The 25,992-nt window shown below is 43.2% G+C and overlaps 1 pseudogene; it reads right to left on the bottom strand.

Moving 5' to 3' along the window:
- Positions 1-4,929: 4,929 nt before the first annotated feature.
- On the bottom strand, positions 4,930-24,006 carry LOC129353580 (retroviral integration site protein Fli-1 homolog; annotated as a pseudogene).
- Between the last annotated feature and the right edge of the window lie 1,986 nt (positions 24,007-25,992).

The following is a 25,992-nucleotide window of genomic DNA, read 5'->3' on the forward strand; positions in this document are numbered from 1 at the left end:
TCATGAGCCTGGTGGGCCGCCAGGCTTTGTTTTGCCCCCACCAGGCTATGGGTTATTGGAAATGTGGATTTTTCTACACCAGTGACAGTAAAGACAGATTAAGCTGAAGGACAGGACAGCTCAGCAGAACCCTGAGACTGGACGGGTCTGGACAGAGCCGTGTCTCCGTCTGCAGGTCCAGAAGACAGCAGGGCGGAGGGTCAGCTGAGCGTTGGTAAAAACATAAAGCAGCATTAAAGATTTTATATTTCCAGACCATGAGGTTCAATTATAACCCAGAAAATATTCTGAAACAAAATCCAAATATTTCAGAATTTATTGGTGTAAAAGCAAAAAATGTTGGAGGAAAATGAGAAAGTCAGATGAGACAATTTCAGAATAATGATCTGAAAAAAAAACTTAATATGGTCATTAAATGTGAATTTTCTATGACAAAGGAAGATATACCAATAAATGTCTAAATAAATGTGCACTGATGATACAAATAAATCAATAGATCCACAGAAAACACTGCAGAACCACCAGGTTCTGAAAAATCATGCAGTTTGGAGGATCAGATGAGAACAGGTTGATTCATTATCCTCAGACTATTTATTTACTTATTAAACATTTAGTATTTTTTTTTCAGATTGCCTCTTTATGAACCAAAAGCTGAATGATTTTTCAGTCAGTCAGCTTCAGTTTGAGGCTTCCAGTCATGAGACTGCAGGTCACTTGATTTCCTCCTCCACGACTCGACGTCCTTCATTAGCAGAAGAGTCCTGATTTAATTAGGCCGCCGTGTCTTTAAGGCTGCCTGCTAACGTAGATCTTCGTCACACAGAAAGTGACCGACCGAACCAGCTGATCTGAACCGGCTGCTTGTTTTAACGCTGAGCAGGACAATATTTCCTCTGCAGCTGCACAGATCAACCCAGGACACTAATGAAATCAGCAGCAGGTGGGGGTGGGGCTTCAGTGACTGAGAATCACAACATCAGTAGGAACCAGATGAGTCCAACGTTCAGAACCTGCAGAACAAGCTGAGCTGGTCCAGGTCCTGCAGCATGCAGACAGCTGGCAGCCTGTAGGAACCAAACCGCAGGAACTGGACCGGACCGAACCGGACCGAACCCCAGGCAACCGGACCGAACCCCAGGGAACCGGACCCCAGGCAACCGGACCCCAGGCAACCGGACCCCAGGCAACCGGACCCCAGGTAACCGGACCCCAGGCAACCGGACCGAACCCCAGGCAACCGGACCGAACCCCAGGGAACCGGACCAAACCCCAGGGAACCGGACCGGACCCCAGGGAACCGGACTGATCAGAACTACAGGAAACGTTCTCAGAAACCATCCATGATGCCCCACCTTCTGCTTCTCCTGTGCTTCACTCCAGCTGTGGGTGAGAAAACCAGAAACCGGGTCTGTTTGTGTCCAGGCTCATAAAAATCTGCCAATATAACATAATTAGCATGAAGGATTTTATGATTAAAACAACTTGATCAAATCTCAGATTTTTAACCTGTCTGGTTGTTTCTCTTGTTTTTGTTCAGAACATAAAAACAAATGGGATCATTTAGATATAAAACAGGCATTTCTTACTGTTTCATCTTCCCTCAGGACTGAGCAACAACAAACAGATGGTTTATTATTTGCAGTGAGGTTATGCAGAGCAGTTCTGAGCAGTCAGCAGGATGTCAGTGTGGAGGTTATGCATTTATTTCTCATAAAGGAAATAAGATGCTTCAGCTGCAAACTGGAAAAGAATCAGATTATTGTTGCTTTATATGAAACCATGTTATATTAAAATCATGAACACTGCAGCCTGCTGTCCTCCAGTCTCCCTGTTCTGCTACACCTGCGTGTTTCCGGCCGTCTCTCCTCTGGACTGCATCCGGTTCCCGCTGAAGTGTCCGCCGGGGCAGCTGTGCCTGTCCAGCCGGGCCGTGGGGCAGAAAGGTGAGCTTCCCTCGGGCAGCTGGGTGGGTGAAAGCGAATCAAACCTGAGTTAATGGACCTGGTGGTTCTGCAGGTGACCTGCGGGTGGTGCTGTACGAGAAGAGCTGCGTCCTGCCTGCGCTGTGCGGAGTCACCGGGGAAAAGTACGCTCTGGGTCTCAACTTCACCTTCATCAACGAATGCTGCAACACACACCTGTGCAACGCGGCCAGCCCCCAGACCGGGCCCCCCCGGGCCGGGGCCCCCTTCTGGACGGCCCTGCTGCTCCTGCTGGCTCTGGGCTCCGCTTGGTGAACGGCATCATGGAAACCATCCAGGGAGTGAATACTTCTGATTCCAGATACAGCAGGTTTCAGAGTTTTAAAGTGAAAGTAAAACTAATCTCTGAATTAAAATTCTTACTGCAGAAACTTCATAAATGATTCCAACCAAATGAACTTTTCAGATTAATGAGCAAAACAAGTCGAACTGGAGGGAAACAGAAATTCTCCTTGGAGCTGAAACTTTAAAACTCATCTGATGAAAGAACATCTTGTGCCTGAATGTGATTATATGATAAATGATTTAGCGACTGAGGCTGGATGAATGCTGGAACGTTACCATGATGTTCAAACGTCCAGAAAAGGTTTGGATCCAACATTCATGCAACAATTATGAGTTACTTTTTCTATTCTGAGTTTTGGATTAAATTCAAAATAACATGAAATAATCTCAGTAAAACCCATAAATAACAGTAAATCAAAGAGAATTTGTACATTTTAGTTGGACTTTGATAAATTCATGCAGAGTTCAGCACCAAACTGAACTTCTTACTGCAAATAAAATAGAAAATAAACTGCAGAAAAATATGGGACTCATTCAGTCAACAATATTTAGGTTTTTATTGCATTTTGATCAAGTCTGAACTGTTTATAGGGGAAGAAAAAATGAGTTGAAACTGTTGTAATCTTTACCAAAATTGACAAACAGATAAAATCACACTCCACCAATATTAAAATGCATAAATAAATACATTTACTTAACAGGTTGTGTATTGTTTTTTGTTTAAAGTTCATATATTAAATAAACATAAACAGTGTCATTATGCAGTGAAGGAGTTTATCATTAATGTACTTTTACATAACAGATTTAACTGCTGACTTGGGAATAACATGGAAAAGAAATTTGTCATAAATTTTCTTCTGAATCTACAATGAAAGATAATCTCTAGTCTGGGTTGGATTATCGGTTTGCTGCAGTACCTCAGGCTGCCAGTGAGTGGCGCCACCAGCAGCGATTCCTCATTGGACTGCATAGCATCAGGGATCCCGGTCCCAGTGTTTCCAGTTTGACCAGTAAGAAACACACAAAGCAGAAATTTGGCAGCTTTGAATCAAGATGAATTACAAGATTATCATCTTAATAAACACATAAAAACCTAACAGAAACATTATCTGTGTTTCAGCGACTCAAGCTGCTGGTTGGAGCTTTTAGACTGAATATTGTGAGCAGGTCAAGTAAAACCAGTTCATTTCTAATCTGGTCCATTAATCTGTGGTTTTATTGTTTCAAAGGTTTTAAGCTTTTTCTAATGTTTGGACATAAAACTCAAATGGTGCAAATATTTCTGTTCAGATCACCAAACATTTAAATGATCATTTCTGCACAGAAAATGAGTTTAGACTCTGCATATTAAACCAGTGTTATTTGGTTTAATATGCAAAAACTCTTCAGAAGTAAAATGTATGGAGAAAACATACATTGATAGGTCATAACGTCTATCAATGTTTTCTTTTCTGGAGGAGGAAATCCAGTCGCTGAGCTTTAGACGCAAAAGTTGAAGTCCAGCAGTTCAGATCAAAACGTCTCTGCTTCACTTTCAGATGATCAATAATCAGCTGGTTTATTGATCATGCTGCATTCTGACCCTCCGAAGCCAAAAGGACCAATCAGGACCAATTGGTGCCGGTGGCTTGTGATTCCAGCAGGTGGGATTAAAACGGAGCTGAAGCCATGTTGGGTTTTTTACTGTGGGTTTGTGTATTTGTAGGAAGTTGGATCCTCTCCCAGAAGTTCCTGAAGAAATCAAAAAATGTGCCTAAATTTGTTCTGACTCCAGTTTCCTTTAGGAAGTTTTCAGCTGAAAGACAAACTTTGTTTTTCTTCTCAAAGTTTTTAACGATCTAAACAAACTCAAGGTGGTTTTGGTGAACAGCAGACGGTTGTCCCTGATTGGTCTCTGTGGTTCTGGTCCAACTCTCATTTCCGGCAGTGGTTCTGTTTTGAGGTTGTTGGTTAATATTTTAATGGTCTTGTAAGAGGAGAGGAGCACAGGCGACATCACCAGTTTAAAGGAAGTCCTTTGATTTTTTCAGATGAAATCTGAAGTTTGTCCCTGAAAACCGAAGCTAATCATGCTAAAGGCTAAGATGCTAAACAGGGTTTGAAACATCAGCTGGATCATTTTGAATGTTGGTGGAATCCATCTTCCTGCAGAGCTGGGCGGCACCTGCTGCTCTCTGGCACACAGTGTGACGTCTCCTCTGCTTCAGGCTCCGTAAGTTAGGATAAATAAACGTTGGGAATATTTATGATCATGCAGAAGAATGAAAAGAGTCTGGAAATTTGATGCATGTTTGATTTTTGTGTGCAGTTAGATCTTAAAATGTGTCTGAAAATGGAGTAAAGATTGTGGTTCTGCTGGGTTTTATTTCTAGATATTTTATTATTTTCATGTAGAAATGCTGCTTTGTGATGTTTTATTAAATTTTCTTTCATTATATTTTAATGCTGACAGTTTGAATGTCAAATCATCCAGAAAGTAGGAAAAGTATTTGAAATAGAAATGAGTCTGAGCTAAAATGAGCATTTGTGGGTCAGAAACGGATCATTTAGTTTAGCTGAACCCATCAGTACTTTTAGTTTCCCTGAAGTGGATTTTTACCAGACGGATTAAAAGACGTTAATATTCTAACAAAAGAAACCGGAGCCTTGATGTAGCTACAGATAATGCATAAATGTTTTATTGTTTCATGAAAAAGATTCTGTACAGATTGTTTTACAAAAAGTCATTCTTAAATGTGACCTTTTTTTTTTAAATGGATAAACAATCATTAAACAGTTAATAACAGGTGCTATCAAACAAAACTACTTACAAACTGAATGGAAATGTTAACTGAATGCATACACTGTTGAGTCCAACCCGTGGTTCTGGTTCTGAGCGGGGAAGTGTGACAATGCCTCGTAGGAAAATGGACCGTCACTGGTTCTGGTTGAGAGGGTCAGCTCAGGTTCAGCACTCGGGTTCCCCTCCGGATCGTCCCGTCCGTCATCAGTAGTACGAGCTGAGGTGGGAGTGCGCGGCCGGGTGTCGGGTCATGGCCGACCCGGGGTAGATGGGGCTGCTGGCCGAGTTCCAGTACGGCGACGGGAGCCGAAAAAGTTCCCGGGGGAGACGGACATGGGAGCGGGATGTCCGCCCATGAAGTTCATTTTGGGCTGGTGGCTGTGGTACTGCTGGACGTAAGACATCTCAGTCTGGTACTTGACGAGGCCGTCCGCCCCGTGGTTCTGGTGCGCCTGCGAGATTCCCTGGAAGTCGAACTTGTATGCGTAGCGCTTGCCGTGGACCTTGGTCATGATGTTCTTGTCGTAGTAGTAGCGCAGGGCGCGGCTCAGCTTGTCGTAGTTCATGTTGGGCTTGCTCTTGCGCTCGCCCCAGCGCTTGGCCACCTCGTCCGGGTCGGTCATCTTGAACTCGCCGTTGGTGCCTCCCAGGTGATGATGGCGGCGTTGTTGCTGTCGGACAGCAGCTCCAGCAGGAACTGCCACAGCTGGATCTGACCGGAGCCTGGCGGGAGACACGGAGCGTTAGGCCAGGGCGGGACGACGGCGGTTCGGACCAAAACACTCAAAATGTCTGAGCTCCAAGTCAAAACTTAGAGGAGAAACGTCTGATTTTCTGAGCTAGTAAAGCAAAAAAATGTTCAAATGTCAAAGTTGACACGACGAACTTGGAAAATCTGTTTGATTTAATAAAAAAGACACTAATATCTAAATGTGAGTTTTTTTTCTGGCAAACGTTCAACTTTGTTCAAAGTATTTTTTCTAGAAATCTCAAACTTTCTGTTTAACTTTTCAAGCTCAGAATCTGTTTTTCTCTGTGGTTTTTCTCACATTGTCGACTTTTAGAGCTCAAGGAATTTGCTTGTTCTAGACTTTCTGAGATTAATATAAACTGAGTTTTTGGTGAAACTCCTTTTATCCTAATATCTACTATGGCCCTAATAAGCTGCCGAACAGGTTTATTCCTTCTCTTCATCTTAAGCCTTAAACAGACGAGCAGCCACCTCAGACGGCTCTATGAGGTCAGAGGTCATTCATTTCACCAAATGTGACCTTTTCACTGTGAGGCTTGGAGGAGCAGCAGGAAGCTGGGGCAGAAACCTACCCACAGGCCTGTGAGCGCTGGGGTCAGGCAGCTTGTACGGACTTTGTTTGCCTGTTCGGTTCTTGGTTGAGCTCAGGACTTGGCCTTCTGTGAGGAAACAGAAGGGCAAACGGTCACTTTGCTGAGACGGACGCCAAGTTTGGAGTCCGGCTGAATAGTCGGAGGTTTGTGAAGGAGTGAAATGACCTGGAAGTGTCTAAACAGCCTCGATAAGAGCTGCACGGCTTCTATACATGTGGAGGAAATGAGCTTCAATGCTTCCTAGATCATCTGAGGAAGTGGTGGACCGTCTTTCACGGATGAAACTTTGAAGGAGATTATGGTCTGACTGAAAGCAGTCGCGCTCCTGTGGATTGTAAATTTTCTCCTAGAAAAAGGTCAAAGGTTGAGGAGAACGTGATGGGATTGGAGGTTTGACTATTCAGCCGGATGCTTGGTCTTAACTCTGCCAGCCCTTTTCTTGCTTGTTTTGAAGTAATTCAGCCAAAGCAGACAGTGTAAAGGCCTCATTGGTTTCATGTCAGTGTTTTGTGTTTGCTGCTTTGGGAGCCGTACCTGGATTGGCCAGCCGGCTGCTGATCGGCCCCAACGTCTGATACGGGTCTGCAGAAAAGAAAGCAAAGGATTTGAAACATTTTTACTTCATTATTTCTTCAGGTTTCACAAAGTTCTCATTCTGGATCTGATAAAATCAGAAAACCTGGTTACCATTTGGTGTTGTTTTTTGTGGCCATATCAAAATTAATTTGTTTTGCGAAACTGCAATGGAAACTGTTTTTGCGTCATGAGTCACATGGTCAGCAGCCAGATGTTGATGCTGGCGCACCCCATGAAGACAGGAAGTAGCAGCAGGAGGAGGTTTATCACATGAACAAACTTATTCATGTGTGATTTGAATTTATTTGATGTAGTGGGACATGAACACACCGTTGCACAGACCATCGACTCTCACCAAGTTGATGGTCTGTGAGATTTTTTAGGACCTTCTGAAATCAAGGAGAACCATCTTACAACAACCTGGGCTTTTTGTAACTTTGTGTTTCCGTCAAAGCCACCGGGGCTTCAGTGGAGCCAGAACCTGTTTGTACCTTGGATGATTCTGGCCGTTGGATCCGTCACCCTGCTGTTGTGGTCGATCGGAGAACCTGGAAACCGGAAGATGGATGTGTTGCATATGAAGCTGTTCGACCATCCGCTGCAAAACGTTTTATGCAAACGTGGTTGTGTGTTCATGGGTGAGTGAACGTCACACGGCCGGCCCCGCTGCCTACCTTTGGGCACCGCGGGCGTCATGGTGTTGGTCGGCCAGCTGTTCCTGCGGCTGATCTCATCAAAACTGCTCTCTGCAGCAACACAAAGAGGGAAAAATGGATGAACTGCATGTTGGTGCCAAACGTGTTTGAAGTGAAGCCGGCTCTGCTGGGGAAGGAAGCAACCGGAGACCGACCCGATAAGAGCAGAGCTCTGAAGATGACCCAGACGCTCTTCTTGGGTGAGCCTGCTTTTGTTTCGGGCCACCAGCAGATGAAATGGATTGTGTCCCAGGAGCAGGACCCATACCCCCCATTTCCTGTGACGGCGCAGCTGTTTCCTGTCTGAAACTGGCTGTTGAGTTTTGGACTCGTCACAGTTTTTGTCAACAGCAGTTTGTGCCGTGCAAAGAAGCCCTTCAGCCCTTCGATACCGTGTTAACATGTTTCTGAAACTCAACACGTTATTCTTAGATCCCTAAATCAATCAAGAAAGTTCCTTACAGCTTTTCTCTGCGTTTTATTTCACACTACACCGCGTGACTCACAGGAAATGGTGGCAGTTGTGAAATGCAGAAAGATCTTTGCATGAATTTGAATTGTGCAAAGTTCGAAGTGACTCCTTTCCCTTGAAGGGAAGTTCTTCTAACCCGTCCAGCAGATAGACGGCCTGACATAGCCGTTCTGCAGCTCATCCTGCAGAACATCCACATCATTAACACTCCATCTACCCGTTTAAATAAAGATGTTGGTGGATCTCTGTGGCCTTTGAGTCGTATTTAACTGAGCCGTACGTTTCCAGGATGTTACTCATTCTGCTCAAACGTGTGAAACTCGGCGCCGTTGGCGCGCGTTCAGCCGAAGCTGCTGGCTGAAGTTTTCCTCCGTACCTGGCAGGTAAATGTTAAAACACTGAATCAGTGTTTGGGTGAAGCTGACCACAGACCGTCTTCCTCCATCTCACCCCAACCGAAGCCTCTGCTAACCTCAACCTGTGCATCAGGAACCATTCTGTGGTCTCCGCCTTCTTCCTCCCTGCCAGCTTCTCCATTAATTAACCTCCAATATTTGTCTTCTGTGAAGGTCCAAACCCAACTTTCACCAGCGTTTGACTCCAGGAGCTTTAATTATTCAGTTCCTCCATTTCCTGCTTCGTTTTCTCACTAAGCGTCAGAGTTTTGATTTGTGAACATTAGAGATGAAACAAAACCTCCAAATCACCTCAATCAGTCCGTCAAACAGGATTGGACTCAATAATTCAGCATGAAGTCAGATTTCCCTTCAGAGGTTTGGAGTAAATCTGAACCTCCTAGATAAACCGAACATGAGCTGCATTCCCTCAAGACAAGACAAAATAAATGAATTGAAGCGCAGACACTTTTCAGGCTGTTATGGAACTAAACATTTCCACAGGACATTTTTTGTCTTGAAATTGTTTTAGTGTTGAATTAAAACAAAGTTTAGTAATTTGACTGTTTAAAAAGAAACTAAAAATATGAACTTCAGATCTTGGAGAAACCTGGAAGCCAGTAACAGTCAGAAGAATCCTGGCTGATGGTTCTGGTTCTGCCCCAAACGGGTTTCTATAAAAAATGTTCTTCAAACTAAAGTCTGAATTCAAAGTGACATAAAGATGCTTAAAATCAGAGATTTTCTGTCCCAAACACTGAGAAATGAGAAGTAGAAAAGTTCTCATATTGAAAGACTAAACTGATTTTCCGCAGCTTTAGTTGGTTTCTTGCTGCCAACATGCAGGTAGAAATGTAAACAATATCAAACACAAATACTGTCGAGGCTGAATACCTGGGGCCAAACACCCATCATGCAACTGAGGGAAAAATTTGCTTGCACTCCAAAAATTGACCAAAGGATTTTTTATTTTTGTTTTTTTAGGTAAATGATGTCACAATGTTTGAACTCTTTTAGAAATGGGAGGAGTCGAGTTCCTCAGAAGCTAATATAAAAGGCTGCATTTTAATTTTCGTGTGATGTAAGTGGAAATCTCACCTGCTTTCACTTGCAGCCTGGGCTGTGGAGGCTGCGGTGGAGGCGTGTTGTTGGTGGGCGTTGTGGAGTACGAGAACGTGGGGCTACCTGAGGCGACACATGAAGCAGAAAACTGAAGTTTTTCCTGCTCCAAACGTCTGAATCCAGAAATGAGCCGTAAGTTTGCAGCCTCAGCTGGAGTTACTTCTTGAAAAGAGGCTGAAGTGCAACTGCTGCAGTGATTTGCAGAAGCTGGATCAGCTGCATCGATGGAAACATGATAGTCATGCAGCAAAAGTCACATTCATCATGAACCTGCATGTTCACCAGGCTGAGGAGTCGACAACCACAAATGTCGTTTCCAGTGCAGCAGTTCACAGCTTCATGCATCTGAAAACGTTCTGCTGCAAACATCTTCACACTGCCGCATGTGAGAATGTTCAGTTTGATTTCTACCACTTATCAAACTATTTTAATTATGATGTGCAAGAAAAATCTTTGTTTTTTTGCTGAATTAAAGGTTAATCTTAGTTTTCTAACCCTGAAGAATGCTCCAATAAAGACTCAGCTGATTTTCAGCTTCATCTCTGAATAATGAAGTGAAGCAGAGCAGGACTGTGGGCGGAGCGGGTCTTACTCTGCCGGAGGTAATTGAGGTGAGACAGCAGGATGTCTGCGTTGTAGGCCGACGTCAGCCGCATCATGTCGTCTTTGGTCATCTTGCACAGCGCCTTGCCGTCCAGCGCCTGGAAGAGCGAGACGTCCACCTCTTCCAGGACATACTCCTTGATGGCCCAGTCCAACCACTGCCGCACGTGGTCCTGGGTCCAAACCTCAGGGTCTGCAGAGCAGGAGGAGGAAGAGCTGCATGAATAATCTGAATTATCATAAAGTACCGAATAGAAACAGGAGCAGCAGAGATTTTCTACCAATAAGATGCAAGCTAATCATGCTAATTCATGATCATTCGTTTGTATTTTGAGACACGTTGACATCAGTAAAGTGAAGCAAAAGGTGGAGTCATGCAGAGATGCTGAGCGGCAGCATGAATGCTGAATAACAGTGGAAAACCCTGATGCTTGTGATTCTGATTATGATGATGAGATGTGAAAACAAAAGACTCCGGCCTTGACATGCTTAGACCTGCAATATTTTATCAGTTCAAACATAAACATACCTTAATATGCATCAACATCTAGTCTTTATCTCTAAGTAAAATGAATGGTGCACCTGTAAGTGCAGCCAATGTTACAGATTCATTGACGTCACATTTAAGGATTTCAGCTGAACAAGCTGCACTGAGTTCTGACCGATGATAACAGGAAAGAATTTCAAATGGCTGCAGGATGTGAAAACGGTTTGGAGTCATTTCTCGACATCGTGGGTTGAACTGCAGGTCCGGTTGATCAGGTGTGATCCCATCAGAGCTCAGCGTCACGATCCACAGGGGAGAAATATTAAAACAATGGCCAAGATCTGCATGGCTGAATGCAGAAAGAATATTATAGATTCAAAGTGAGTCATCTGTGAATCCAAGAACACTGTGGGAAACACGGTGGTGGCAGCATCATGATGTGGGACAGAAAACTTAATTCTTTACTGAGTCAGAATCCTGATCCAACATCAAACTGGATTAAATGGAAACAGGATTGAGATTAATTTGATTATGTAATAAAGATGTAGACACATTCAACTTGTAAAGGCACAATTTCTGATATTTTTACAATTTTTTAAAAGTATATGTTTATGCACATGAACTTTATAATTGTCATTATTCTTTATAAAACACTTCATTTTACTTTTAAAAGTTCAAATAAACTTTTAGTCACAAAATGTTGGTAAAAAAAATTGGATAAAAAATGTACCCCAATAGTTATCAAAATAATTTTCATATCAAAGGTAATCTGAGTAAACGGATTAATTTCTATTAAGAGAAACACAGAACTCCAAACCATGAAAACTAAATCATCCTTCTGTTAATCATAACTGTGATTAACTCTGATTTTTGTAAATCAGTTTAATTTTACTGAGGCCTGATTAAAAGGTTAAAATATTCCATTGGGTTTAGGTGCTCTTACTTTTCACATACAGCCTGATTGGTTTAGTTTATTAAATGAAACCATCATTTATTAATCAACTTTTTTATTGATTTATGTTTCCTTCAGCATTTCAGTGACCAAAAAGCAAAACTAGAAAAAGTCTGTCTGAGGGTGTGAATACTTTTTCACCAAAATGTGACAGAATTTTACAATTGAGTATGAATGAAGACACGATGAATGTTATCTGCATGTTGACTCATTACATCTGCTGTGGATTATCATGAGGAATGTTTGAGTTTTTCTGCCAGTAGAACTTGAACTGGACCAGTGGAATGTTTCCAGTGTGATTCAGGACGCGGTTTCCAGAAGCGAACAATGCGGCCGTCATGTGAACGGCCTGTGGAGCTGGACGGCGGCTCGAGGGGCGCCACGCCCTGGGCAGCTGATTGTTTCGCTCAACACATGCAGCCTGACGCAACATCCGGCCATTATGGAGCAGAAAGACGCGGCTGGTGACTCAGTCTGAGGCAGGACAGCGCGACCCGCAGCGAAACTACAGACAGCAAATGACTAACGGGTTTTAAAAGCTGGAATGAATCAGAGATATTCCTACAAAGAAAACTGGAAATGCATCTGAAAACTTCCAGAATTTATACCAACTTTTCTCCATATTTATGCTTTTTATTTCAATCTGATTTTATAGTTTAATGTCTGCTGCTAAAGCTACAAGCTGGTCGTGTTTCTCACTTTAACAACAACTGAACCACAATAACAAAAACTGACACGTTTAAGGAAGTGAGGATTTAAACTGCAGGTTTTCACTAAAATACAGAAACAAGCTTGAAAAACTCGACTAAATCTGGACTGAAGGTTTTCTGGCTGATGACATCACACCAGGCAGCTCTGGCTGATGACATCACACCGGGCGGCTCTGGCTGATGACATCACACCGGGCGGCTCTGGCTGATGACATCACACCGGGCAGCTCTGGCTGATGACATCACAGCGGGCGGCTCTAGCTGATGACATCACACCGGGAGGCTCCGCTCTGACCCGCTGTAACTCCTTATGTTTGACTCTTAGTTTTAGTTTATTCATTTCAAATTCTAATTTAATTTTAAACGAGATAGGCAGACGTAAAAACTTATTTTGTCCTTTCATTTCTATATTACATTTTATATTATTTGTTTAAAAAACAAAAAAGAAGATACTCTGAGTTTCAGGTGTTAAGAAAAGTAGAAATGTGATGGAAAACGGTGAGGAGTAAAGATGGAGGCCGTCAGACGTTTTTAGGTCATGTGACCTGATCCTGTTGTGATGTCATCAGAAGCAGAAGTTTTACAATAAAATGCAAAACCAAATGAAGATGATTTGTGGGAAACAAACCCTCACACTTCTCCTGTTTGAGCTTTTTTAAATTTTCCTGTGTTTAAGCAGGTAAACCCACTGACATCCAGATCCCATTTGATCCCATTTGATCCCATTTGATCCCATTTGATCCCATTTGATCTCATTTGATCTCATTTGATCCCATTTGATCTCATTTGATCTCATTTGATCCCATTTGATCTCATTTGATCCCATTTGATCCCATTTGATCTCATTTGATCTCATTTGATCCCATTTGATCCCATTTGATCTCATTTGATCCCATTTGATCATTTGATCTCATTTGATCCCATTTGATCCCATTTGATCTCATTTGATCTCATTTGATCCCATTTGATCCCATTTGATCCCATTTGATCTAATTTGATCCCATTTGATCCCATTTGATCTAATTTGATCCCATTTGATCCCATTTGATCTAATTTGATCTCATTTGATCCCATTTGATCTCATTTGATCCCATTTGATCCCATTTGATCTCATTAGATCTCATTCGTTTGTTTTTCACCAGCAGCCTCCGGATCTCTGCCGGGCTGGAACCGTCTGACAACACCAAGCGGTTCTGACTGGGCCTCCAGTTCCCATGGATGGCTGACCCACCAGCACCACTGCAAGAAGGACATCTAGAGCCTCAGTGCCTCAGTTAAGGTCAGAGGTCATGATTCAACAGTCAGAGAGAGCGGTTAGCTTCAGGGGCCAAAAACTTTTGGCCCCATCATTATCATGATGATAATTTAAGAAATACTTTTTGGTTTACTGTCAGAAAAAGAGCGGATCAATGACTAAGCCTGTCACAATAATCAATAATCAATAATGAAGAAATCAATCACATGATCATTTGAAAGAAACACATTAATTTCCATTTACATAATTTATCATTTTCTGTTTCTACCAAAAACTGGATGATAAAAATCTTCAGTTTGAAGTCAACAAAGACTTTTATTTTGAAGGTCAGTTTTTTACATTAATTTGATTTGATGTTTCTGTTGTTTTGGCTTTTGACTTATTTAAAATGTCTTCCTGCTCCCATATTAAACGCTTATTGATCTTTGATGATTATTACGTCACCATAGTGAAAATGGTCTCACATCATTAATATCGTTAATCTCAATAAATACTGAAAGATTCAAAACTTATGTGACAGCTGTGACTTTCATAAAACCTTATGATGTATTAAGAAGCATCAGATGCAGCTTATTTATATTTATTTCTTTACGGAACAGAGACGTGAAGCTAAAGTCGCACGGGCCGCCGCTGATTCAGTCGCCAGCGGTTGGGAAACGGCGCTGTGACCCCGGGGGGCGGCGGGCCTCACCTGCCGGGACGATGACCCTCTTCTCCTCGGTGGGGTTGCTGCTGGGCGGGGTGGCGGTCTGCGGGCTGACCCGCGGCTCCGGGTACGACGCCTGGTACGGCAGCGGCGCCCCGTCGCTGCTCATGTGGCGGGACCGTTTGGTGACGCTGCAGTCCACCGGAGACCCGCGGCTGAAACACACCCGGTTCCCATCATTACTGCAGGTGTTTGATCTGAGCTCATTAAACCCGGAGGGGGGAAAACTGCGGCTGCTAATCTCTGGCTGCAGAGAAGATTTTGCAATATTAGTGCATTTCCTCTTGCAGTGTTTTATCTGTTGGTGACAGGAGATAAAATTAGCTTCTATCTGAACTCAACGTTTCCACAGAGCGAGTGACCGACACAAAATGACTTCAACCACACGAACAAGTTTTATTTTAGCCACCAAATTTCACCACCAGCAGTTTTTTCCTTTCCTTTGTCAACAGGTAAAAACTCCACATCCTTAGTTTTAGTCATATTCTAATGACAATAATCTTTATTGATCAGTTATCATTAATTTGCTTCCAAAGAAGCGCAGAGACATGAACTCTCTATCTGACAGTTAGATATGAGAGCTGAGTCAGTTTTTGCTTCACAGGAAGTTTGATGTTCATGTTGCAGGAAAAGCAGCTTAAAGCTGCAGACAGAAACATTGCAGCCATTTTAGTTCCATATTGATCCATACAGCCAGATCACATTTCACTGAGATTAAACCGAGACAATTTATGAAAATAAAGAGATTTAATTCTCAACCATTTACTATTCAACATGCTAGTTTAGTATCAAATGCATCCAGTTTTATTTGTAAATTGTTGCCATGGCAGCAGCAGGCCGTTAGTAATGACTTCCTCTGACAGCCATAATGTGAATTCCTGCAGCTCAGGTTAAAAACAGAACAAAGAAACAATCGGATCCGTTTGGATCCTGAACAGTAAACAAGGAATTTGTGTCTGGAAAAACCCGGGTGTCCGCCATCCGGGAACCCGCCCCCCCGCCGCCGGCCCTCTGCGCGGCCCTGGCCTGACTCACCTGGTCCCGTTGACGTGCTCGGATCTCTTGCCGGGGTTCTGCGCCGCCCACTCCGACTCGGCGGGCTCGGGGCTCGGCTTGGAGGCCTGGCTGAAGCCGCCAGGTGACGTCATCTCGCTCTTCATGTGCATGGCGGGCGCCGCCGAGAAGTTCGGCTCGAATATGGGCTGATCTTCAGTCACCACAGAAAGCGCTTCCTGTCCAACACAGAACCGGAACACGGTCAGAACCGGAACAAGATCCATGAGGCCCAGTTTGGTCCAACAGGGTTGGTTTTTATTTTGAGATCAGATTTTCTCTGGGAATTTAGATAAAAATGAGAAAATCATCTTAATGTGGTTTACTAAGTTTTCAACAGAATACATTTTAAATTTGAATCCATGACATTTTTACTTTATAAAATGAATTTTTAAAGTTTTTCTCGCTAACTAAAGATGCTAAAATATGAATTTACTTCTAAACAATTCAAACATTTGTGGGGAATAATTTGAGTAGAGATGGATTCAGGGTCCAGTCAGGGAACCAGATTCAGTAAGGGAACCGGGTCCAGTAAGGGAACCGGGTCCAGTCAGGGAACCGGGTCCAGTCAGGGAACCGGGTCCAGTCAGGGAACCGGGTCCAGTATGGCGCAGCTCTGCCATGTCCTTCCCCTTGTGCCTGTTCTCTGTCTCACTTCGTGTAGCATAGGAGGAGCAGCTTGTGAGTAAAAACGCTGGACCCGTTTCCCTGGACCCGTTTCCCTGGACCCGTTTCCCTGGACCCGTTTCCCTGGACCCGCTTCCCGTTATTCACATGAACAGATTCTGGTTCTTCTGTTTTCCTCATTAGGGTTCAGTAACACAAACATCCCACAATAGCTAACGGCTAATTGGCTACAAGCTCTTTGGGCTTTTAAACAGAAATGTCATAATAATTTTTAATGATCTAAAAACATTTGACTTATTACTGTGAGTAATAAGTTAAATCATTTGAAGCCTTTAATATTTAGATATTTGACCTGAGTGTGAAAAGACTGGAGATGATTTGGTTTCTGTGCTGCAGGCTAACTGTTAGCTTTAGCCTCCAAAAACGGCTCATCTGTGTTTATTTTGCTTTTGAACTCAGAATTTCCTTTCAACATACAAATATTCTAAAATGTTGATCAATAAACACGACTTCCAGACCGGATTCAGGAGAAAATGAAGTGAAATGCGTCATTTTTACGGGTTTGGGTGTTTCATTGAAACTTGGACTGGACCGTGACTTCTGACTGATAAAAACATGAAGTTTAAAATGGTCCAGGAAGCGTTGCTGGGTGTTTAGGGTTAGCCGCCGACCCGGCCTGGGCTCAGTTTGGACCCAACAGGTCCAAACTCTGTTGGGTTTATCCAAGTAAAGGAACTGGACCTTTTATTCCAGTTCTGTTTCTCAGTACATTATAAATTGACCAAAACCTTAGAAAGGTCATGAACCCTGGGAAACTATCTGAGGTTTGGGCTTCTGCATAAAATAAGAAATAAATCATAAAACCTTTTTCTGTTTCTTGTTGGGTTTTGAAAGCTTGTACTGTTATCGCCATGGAAACTCTCTCTGGCAGGTTGCAGGAAATGATGAAAATCAAACTTTGATGAATAAATGAAGTTATTTTCATCTTTAAAATCGGACGTTTTTAGACTTTATCTTTTCTTTTGCTTGAATGAATATTTAAAAACTGCCGAAGTTTCTTTCGACCAGAGTGACTCTGTGGTTCTGATCAGCGCCGGCCCGGACCGGGTGGGTTAGCTTTCACACCCTGACCAGAACTGAGCCACTGTCTGGCGATGCAGACGGAGGTTCTGGTTCTGACTGGTCCAGTTGCTGCAGCAGAACCACATGTCTTTCCTGTGATCCTCCACCTGCGTTTTAATGTCAGTTTCTTCAGACAAACACAGTAAAAAGGTTCTGGGTTCTGCAGCTGCCTCCCAGTCCAAACACTGCCAGATTAACTGAGATTACAGGGATTAATCTGGATTCTGTTTGACTGATTTGGACCTCAGATGGCTCCTGGTACAGATTTGGAAGACCGGACAGAAAATGGTGTTATGTTCAGGTCCGCTCTGAGCTGGACGGAGTTAAAACCTGTCGGCTTCGTTTCCTCTGAACGATGGAAGGAGACTCTGTGAACCGCTGCAGGTTTTCAAGCTTCTAAGAAAAACTCTGAGCAGCGACGTGAGAAGCTTGGTGCTCAGAAATAGTGTGAAAGCAGCCAGCAGGTTTTCTAATCTCATGTGTCATCAGTAACCTTAACCACACTTTTATTTAGTCGTTAGGATCGAGGGTTGCTGCAGGGGGAGGGTGAAGCTCAGGGCGGAGTCTAATTCAGATTTAACTCCGTCTTCCTGTGTTCCTCTACAAACCGCCCTGAGATGGCACTTCCATCCAGCGACCCGTTCTTCTTCTCTGCTCCTCAGATGGAGGCGGTGGGGGTGGGGGGGGGTGTTTGTTTAGAGGAGCCCAGCATTGTCTTCAGGCCTTGTACGTCAGCGCTGAGCTCTTTCAGTGGCCTGCAGGAAGCCGGGCCGCCATGTGCACAGGAACCTTTTGGCACAGGCCAAGGGAGAGGAAATGGAGGGGAGGGGGCACAATGTACGAATGTGGGTCATTTTAAAGCTGCAAAACAACTCTGAAAAAAGTTGGGGGGAGAGGGGCTCATTGGACAGAAAGGAGAGCTGGGCCCGTTTGAAGTGCCGCCATGGCATTGTTCTCTCTTTGTGTTGTTGTGTTTTTAGCTCAGTTGCTGCCTGAACACTGGAAACCACAACTTACTGCCTGGCAGCAGCCGTTCAGGCGGCAGCCGTTCAGGCGGCTCTGCAGCGCTGCAGTGTGTGTGATCTGCTGCAGCCTGCAGAATCAGGAGCTTCACGTTCACATTCAGCTTCAGATGAGTTGGTGATGCAGTAACTCGGTCTGTGAGGCTCCGCCCCCTGCAGGTTGACCAGGCAGCACCTGCTGCAGGCCTCAAACATCCTGCAGAGCCCTGATAACATGTTTCACGTTTCTGTATCAACGTATTGGAGCTCAGCGAGGCCTGAAAGATGACTTCTTTGTTCAGAGGCAGCAGAACCAACATGGCCGGGTTCATGAGCTTCAACTTCTAGAACCTTAAGATCCATTTAACCCAGAAAAATCCAGAGCTGCTCAAATAAAAGCTACAAAGGCTTTTAACTTGGCTGAACCAAACCCCCGCTCCTAAACACACACACACACACATACACACCCACACACACACAGATACACACACACACACACACACACCCACACACACACACACACACACACACACCCACACACACACAGTCTCACACACACACACAGACACACACACACACACACAACTACACACACACAGTCACACACACACACACAGACACACACACACACACACAACTACACACACACAGTCACACACACAGATACACACACACACAGACACACACACACACACAACTACACACACACAGTCACACACACAGATACACACACACACAGACACACACACACACACAACTACACACACACAGTCACACACACAGACACACACACACACATACACACACACACAGTCACACACACAGATACACACACACACAGACACACACACACACACCTACACACACACACACACACACACCTACACACACACACAGTCACACACACACACACTCACACACACAACTACACACACACAGTCACACACAGATACACACACACAGACACACACACACACATACACACACACACAGACACACACACAGATACACACACACAGACACACACACACACAGAGACACACACACAGACACACACACAGATACACACACACAGACACACACACACAGAGACACACACACAGACACACACACAGACACACACACACACACACACACAGACACACAGACACACACACACACACACACCTACACACACACACACACCTACACACACACCACACACACAACTACACACACACACACTCACACACACAGCTAAGGCTGATCTGTGATTCGTTGCATCAGAACGGTCAGACGTGTAATTTTTGCGCAACAATTCTTCAAACTGCAAACTGGAGCATCATTTATATAATATTTAATATTAGAACATTTTTCAACTTTACAAAATAAAAATGGAAATCTGTCAACATCTTCATCTCTGAACCATCTAAAGGTTTAGTCTGAATGTTTTTCCATGTCTGGATGTTTCAGGGTTGATCAAACTTTTTATGATGTTTTGATTAAATTAAAATCATCTCAAAGTTTTTCAAGTTTTCAAACTGCTTGAATTTTTCCTCATTCTTCACAACAAACTTGAGCGATTTACCAGACGAGCACAAAGTGGAGTAGAAGGAAAATGATTCATAGACGTCATGAATCTGAAAAGTGTGGCATGCTCTCCAGAGTGGACAATTTACAGAACCGCCTGGTCCGATCTTTTCTTCAGAACCTCAGGCAGACTGGATGGAGAGCTGAACATCTCTCCTCAGATCCTCAGTGGTGATTAGGTCTGGGCTTGAGTAGGCCAGTCTGTAGCTCTGGTTTTCCTCCAGGACTGAACTGTCCCACAGCATGATGCTGCCACCGCCATGAGGAGGGATGTGCCGTGTTGAGGTTCGGTTATAAACCAAACTTCTGGCCTAACATCCTTAACGGTTCGGGTCTGCAGGGTTGCCTGACCCGCTGCTGGTTCTGTAATGTTCCAGCAAACAGAAACTTTTCTCTGTAACGAGACAAACGCAGCGAAAGTTCAAGGAGCGAGAATCAGTCAGAGATTCTGCTAAACTTTCATCTTCGATTAAAAAACTGACCTTGAAAGTTTCACTGGCCAGTAAACAGGAATCTGAGTGACTCCATTCATGTTCCTGTTACAGGTGAATAAAAATCAACTGCTGCTCCAGGGGAGGATGTGTGTGTGGATACACACACGTTTACTCAACACAACAAGAAACGACTGAAGAGTTAAAAGTTTTTGGTAACAAAGCAACACAAGTAACAGAGTAACTGATGGAAACATCAATTATTTAATATTTCCAAATGACATCATCAGATGGACCAAAATATAAAGTTATATGGAGATTTGAAATGAAGATGGAGATGAAAATAATTCATATAGATTACATATTTATAAAGTAACAGAATCAGGCAAATAAAAAAATCCAAATTCAATTCTTTCAATATAAAGTTTATAAAACTTTAACAAAACCTGCAGGTTTGTTCTTCCTCCAGTGAACAAAACTAATGATGCTTAATAAAGTTATTCAATAAAAGTAAAAAGTACTTAGTTCCTCTAAACTGACTGAGCTGCAGTTTCCAGCTGACCGGTGATAATCGTGATAATCGGTAATAATCGTGATAATCGTGATAATCGGTGATAATCGGTGATAATCGGTAATAATCGGTGATAATCGGTCAGCCTTCCCCTGCCTGCAGCCTCTTCTTCTCTCTGCAGAAGTGAAACTTTGGCCTGAAGTCCTGATAAAACTGGTTGTGACTCCAGAGCAGTGAAGCCTGAGGAGTTATGGAGTGAGCCGTTTTGCTCTGCAGGGTGAAGAGGAATCAGGTTTGCGCCTTCATGCGTCTCTGCGTCTTTCTGCACACTGATACAAATATACCAAACTGTGGCCTGACCGCCGATGCCACAACTGACTTCCTGTTCAATGTGTTTTAGGCTGTTGCTCGGTGACACAAAACAACTTTATAAAAAACAACATGACCCTGTTGAGGCACAAACTGATGTCCTAAAAATTCTCTGCGCTGCAGCGCGACACGTTTCACCTGCTGCAGCTCGACACGTTTCACCTGCTGCAGCACAAACACCGAGTCCTGCGTGGAAAACGGAGCCAACATGGCTGCGCTGCCAGCGGCGCTGCAGGTTGCATCATGCATGTCGCCCAAAGCAGCAGCGGCTGCAGCAGCATCGGCAGCAGCTGCAGCAGGAGCCGTGGCTGCAGCCAGTCTTAGTGATCTTTAGGATTAAGAAGCAGAAAGAAGCAACAACGCAGCTAACAGTTTTAAAGCATAATTATTATATTCCTGGAAATATGTATTTATTTTAATTGCCCAGGTCGTTCATGACAATAATTTATTTAATCAGACTCACCTGGTTAAATAAAATATATATAAAAAATTAAAAAACATTTTCCAAAACTTCTCTTTGTCGTCAGGATTTAGTTTTCAATTATGTTCCAGTTTATTTAAAATCATATACTTTCCTTATTTTATTCCGATAATCTACTAAAAAATTTGTTTTGAATAATTGAATCTATAAAATTTAGTACAAATTTTACTATAAAATGTATGAATTTATTTTTATTTAATTGTCAGAAAAGAGAAAAGAACAATTTGATATTTTTAAACTTAAAAATATTTATGGCAAGACAGATATAATAATAATAATAATAATAATAATAATAATAATAATAATAATAATAATAATAATAATAATAATAATAATAGAAAGTTTCACCTTCTGAAAGTGTTACCCCTCATTTCTTTTTTGTAAATAAATAAATTCTGCATTAAAAGGTGCGCAGCTCCAGCAGCTGCTGCAGCTGCTGCTGCTGCAGCTCTGGATGTTCAAGTGAAGAAGGAAGGACTTCCTCCAGGAGCTCAGCTTGTGGTTCAGTTTTTCTTCTTGCATAAAAACCGCTTTCAGATCCATCAGTTTGTGACGCTTTTAGGTCATGGAGTCTTTAGTTTTCACTCTGAGATCTGCTAAAAAATTAAATTAAATTAAATTAAATAAACGCATTTCTGGTGCAGCTTTTTTCAGACACAATTAGTGAAAATGTTTTAGATCAACTGGAGGTTCTGGATTTGGTTTTTATTTCAGAAAATCTAAATTATTTGAGGATTTTTTTCTCTTTCCGAAGCTAAAAGTTTGATCTCCTGGTTCTGAAATCCTCATTTGGATTCTTAAAATGTAGATTTCAAATGTTTGAACTCATTTGTTCCTGTTGTGATTAAAGCTGAATTTATTGAGCAAATGGAGGCAGCAGGCCGCGGAGGGAGTTGTGTAAAGGCGCAGCCCTGCATGGCGCAGAAAGCAGAAGTAAAAGTCGCAGAGCTGAGTGTGCAAAAGGCCTGAGCGGCAGCGCGGCTCGCTGCGGGCTTTTCTCTGCGCGGCCCGGTTCGGTTCGTCCACCGACTCTTTCTGCGCGGCCTTTGTTGCCTTTCTGATTTTTTTAACGGTGAATAAATGTGTGTGTGTGTGTGTGTGTGTGTGTGTGTTCTCGGGTCCAGGGTGCGGAAATGTGTGCGGAAAGTCTGAGGTTTGAGACAGGAAGCCTGCAGAGTTCAGATAACGACACCTGACAGGCTCCAGTTTGCTGCCATAAATTCTTCTTAAAATAAACCCGCAAACACAATAAGAATAATCATCTGGAAAATAATAATCAGCCAACATTCCCGCAGCCGCAGCAGAAAGTAGGAACAAGTTCAATGAAACGAAGTTCAATCACACGCTGTTAAATCCAACCGAACCCAGAAATGGGTCAGAACCTTTTAGTTTGTAGGAAAGAAAACACGAAACGAGACAAATATTAGTTCCTCAATCTGAGGGATTGTTTTGTAGAGAAAACTTTCATTTTCTGATTTTACATGAAAATATTACAAAGGATTTAGTTCAAGCCGATAAAATCATCTCCAAATAATACAAAATAAATTAGTGATGTAGTTTTAAATAGTTTACATTTTATTTATCAAGACTGAAATATAAACATCATTTCCATCTGCTGTGAATATTTTAGCTGAAACTCAAACTGATATATTTCAGATGAACTTCTACATTTTTCACTTTTTCTCCTTATTGCGCAATAAGCAGCTTTGAGTTTAAAATAGATCAAATCATTTTGGACCCGCAGCGCAGAGCGCGTGGAGCCGCGTGGAGCCGCGTGGAGCCGCGGGGCCGGAGGACAGGTGGACCCGACAGGTACGAGCTGACAAATACCAGTTATCTGCTGGGAGCGGACCCCCCACCCCCCGCTCCGGTTCGGTCCATGGCGCCTTCAGGGACACCTGCTGCTCTGCGGCATCTCGCCGCGGCCCTTCAGGGGCCCGTTTTTCGTAAGTGCAAAAACAAAAATATAAGTGAAAAAAGCTGAGTGAGTGAATTCACACGCTCCGTGTTTCTGAAAGTGGCTCCGTGGACGGCGAACACGCAGAACCCAGAAGACAGAAAGAGAGAGAGAAAAACGCGCAAACTTGAGCAGATTCCGCTTTTTACGCGCGCAGCCGGCCACCAATTAGTGTTTTTATCTGAGTGTAAAGATGCAGCGGTTAGTTGTGTTATTATAGAGCCGACATACAACCACGAACGGGAAGGAAGAGGAACTTTTGTAGCAGAAGGAAAGAGTGGGGAGCCTCTCTCACTGCGCAGTTGCTGCGGCCGCCCGCCGCCTGCAGCGGCTCCGGCGGCGCCTCTTACCTTTATGGAGCAGTCCATGTCGGCAGCAGCGGCAGCAGCCTCCAGCCCTCTGGCATTTAGTCGGTTTGTGGAGAAACTTGGAGCCAATTCAGCCTCTGACCTCCGTTCACTTCATGCAGCCTTGCATTGCCTCTGTGGCGCAAACCATTGCACTCAGTTTCTGCTGCGCGCTCTAACCGGATGACAGCTCGTTTTTTTCCGCTCTCTCTCTCGCCCTCTAAAATTGGGAAGTGAAGTCACTGTGAACCTCCTGCTCACAAAGAACAACAACAGCAGCAGCAGCAGCAGCAGCAGCAGCAGCAGCAGCAGCAGCAGCAGCAGCAGCAGCAGCAGCAGCAGCAGCAGCAGCAGCAGCAGCAGCCAGCAGCAGCAGCAGCAGCAGCAGCAGCAGCAGCAGCAGCAGCAGCAGCAGCAGCAGCAGCAGCAGCAGCAGCAGCAGCAGCAGCAGCAGCAGCAGCAGCAGCAGCAGCAGCAGCAGCAGCAGCAGCAGCAGCAGCAGCAGCAGCTTTTAACCCGAACTGGATCTTTATTCAGCTTTCTGGGGAAATAATGTTGGACCTGCGCCAGTAAAACGCGTTTCAATGAAACTTTATTATTATCTAATAAATGTCGATGCAAACGTGGAGCAGCTTAAAGAGGCTTGTAGAGTCTAAGGAAGCGAAAATGTTCAGTGAATGTCATCAGCAGGATGATTATTAAATATAAGCTCTTAAATCTCCTTCCATCATGTGCTCACATTGTTTTCATTCATTAAATTCCCCTATGAACACATGAACACAGAATTCATGCTTCAACCTGAAACTTATAAAATTCATGAAAAAATAATAATCAATGTATAAAGACTTTCTGCTTTTTATGAAGCTCTGGTTTAACTCTGGTTAAAACAATGAAGCTGTGAACAATTATATTTTTGCTGCAGCATCTCAGCTTTGACTTTGTCTGTTTTAATGCATCTGAGCTCCAGGTTCATCTACAAATGAAGCAAAAATTTCAATAAAACAAGTGCTGCATAAACAACAACAATAAAAGTTGCCGTAAAAAAGGACAGACTTCCTCAAGCTGGAACCAAATATGTGGTCAGAGTTTCTTCTTGCACAAACCGCCAGTTTTAGGTCACCGTGTCATTTTCTCACCTAGGACGCGAAAACAGAGGAACTGTTCAAATGACTCTCAGATCACACGTTCTATAATTAACCAATAAACGATCAATTCTGATTATTTCACTGAGTTTTAATGACAGAGACCAGAACAGAAGAACAGAACCTGTGAGACGAATCATCTGCGAGCTGATCAAGTTTCCTTCATGTTTCCTTCAAGTTTCCTTCAAGTTTCCTTCATGTTTCCTTCATGTTTCCTTCATGTTTCCTTCATGTTTCCTTCATGTTTCCTTCATGTTTCCTTCATGTTTCCTCCATGTTTCCTTCATGTTTCCTTCATGTTTCCTCCATGTTTCCTTCATGTTTCCTTTGTGTTTCCTTCAAGTTTCCTTCATGTTTCCTCCATGTTTCCTTCATGTTTCCTTCATGTTTCCTTCAAGTTTCCTTCATGTTTCCTTCATGTTTCCTCCATGTTTCCTTCATGTTTCCTTCATGTTTCCTCCATGTTTCCTTCATGTTTCCTTTGTGTTTCCTTCATGTTTCCTTCATGTTTCCTTCAAGTTTCCTTCATGTTTCCTCCATGTTTCCTTCATGTTCCTTCATGTTTCCTTCAAGTTTCCTTCATGTTTCCTCCATGTTTCCTCCATGTTTCCTTCATGTTTCCTTCATGTTTCCTCCATGTTTCCTTCATGTTTCCTTTGTGTTTCCTTCATGTTTCCTTTATGTTTCCTTCATGTTTCCTTCATGTTTCCTTCATGTTTCCTTTGTGTTTCCTTCATGTTTCCTTCAAGTTTCCTTCAAGTTTCCTTCATGTTTCCTTCATGTTTCCTTCAAGTTTCCTTCATGTTTCCTTTATGTTTCCTTCAAGTTTCCTTCATGTTTCCTCCATGTTCCTTCATGTTTCCTTCAAGTTTCCTTCATGTTTCCTCCATGTTTCCTTCATGTTTCCTTCAAGTTTCCTTCATGTTTCCTTTGTCTTTCCTTCATATTTCCTTCATGTTTCCTCCATGTTTCCTTCATGTTTCCTTTATGTTTCCTTTGTGTTTCCTTCATGTTTC

This window comes from Poeciliopsis prolifica, unplaced genomic scaffold, assembly GCF_027474105.1.
Source record: "Poeciliopsis prolifica strain line A6 unplaced genomic scaffold, Auburn_PproV2 SCAFFOLD092, whole genome shotgun sequence".
In the NCBI taxonomy this organism is placed as follows: Eukaryota; Metazoa; Chordata; class Actinopteri; order Cyprinodontiformes; family Poeciliidae; genus Poeciliopsis; species Poeciliopsis prolifica.